Below are 825 nucleotides of genomic sequence, written 5' to 3' on the forward strand. Positions count from 1 at the left end.
GACGCTCTGAGCAGCGGGTTCCTGAGAATGGGCTTGCTAGTGTAGATGGGAGGAAAGGCTGCTCCCGGCTCACTGAACAGCATGGACAGAGGTGGAGTGGAGTGTGGCAGGACACTTGTCATGGAAGAATAAACTGACACTTCAGTTACTTGGGGTGACATGGGGTGGCATTGAAGGAAGGACAGAGGCGGGGGATGGCCTCCGAAGGGGCCCAGTAGACAGTGTGGGAAGCCCTCCCCACCAGAGCCACCTCTCTGTCACATGCCCTAATTTCCCCCCGAGAGGGCTGCCTCCCCAGGCTCCTCTTGTAAGGGGCACGTACACCTGGGGATTGGCCAGTTGTTGGCCATCCATGTCTTGGTACAAATTTGTTTAGGAGAGGAAACAGAGAGGCAGATAGCGACCAGTGAAGAGGGCAGAAAAGGCGCGGCGTGAGCAGATCATGGCAGGAGGGTCACCGCCGCACAGGCCTTCCCCAGGCGGGCCGGGCTGAAGCCAGAGAGTGTAAGACCAGGCAGCAAACGCAGAGTCAGGTCAGGGTGCCAGAGGGCCGGCTGAGGAGCACGGGCTTTGTCCTGGAGGGAAGCAGGAGCTTCCCGAGGTTGCTGAGCAGGGCAGAGAGGGTCAGATTTGTGAGTCGGGAAGAATAATCTGGAAATGAAGAAACAGCAGGTTGGACGTGGACCCCTATTGCTCTCTCTTGGCCTCGCATAGTGAAAGTCTCACCTGGCCGCCCCTCCCTCCCTCGTCCAGGAGAGGAGTAACGGCTCCAAGCGTGCCACCTGCGTGTCCCAGGTCAGCTCCCGGACAGACACTCTGTCTGTC

This window comes from Galeopterus variegatus, unplaced genomic scaffold, assembly GCF_000696425.1.
Source record: "Galeopterus variegatus unplaced genomic scaffold, G_variegatus-3.0.2 Scaffold14635, whole genome shotgun sequence".
Lineage (NCBI taxonomy): Eukaryota > Metazoa > Chordata > Mammalia > Dermoptera > Cynocephalidae > Galeopterus > Galeopterus variegatus.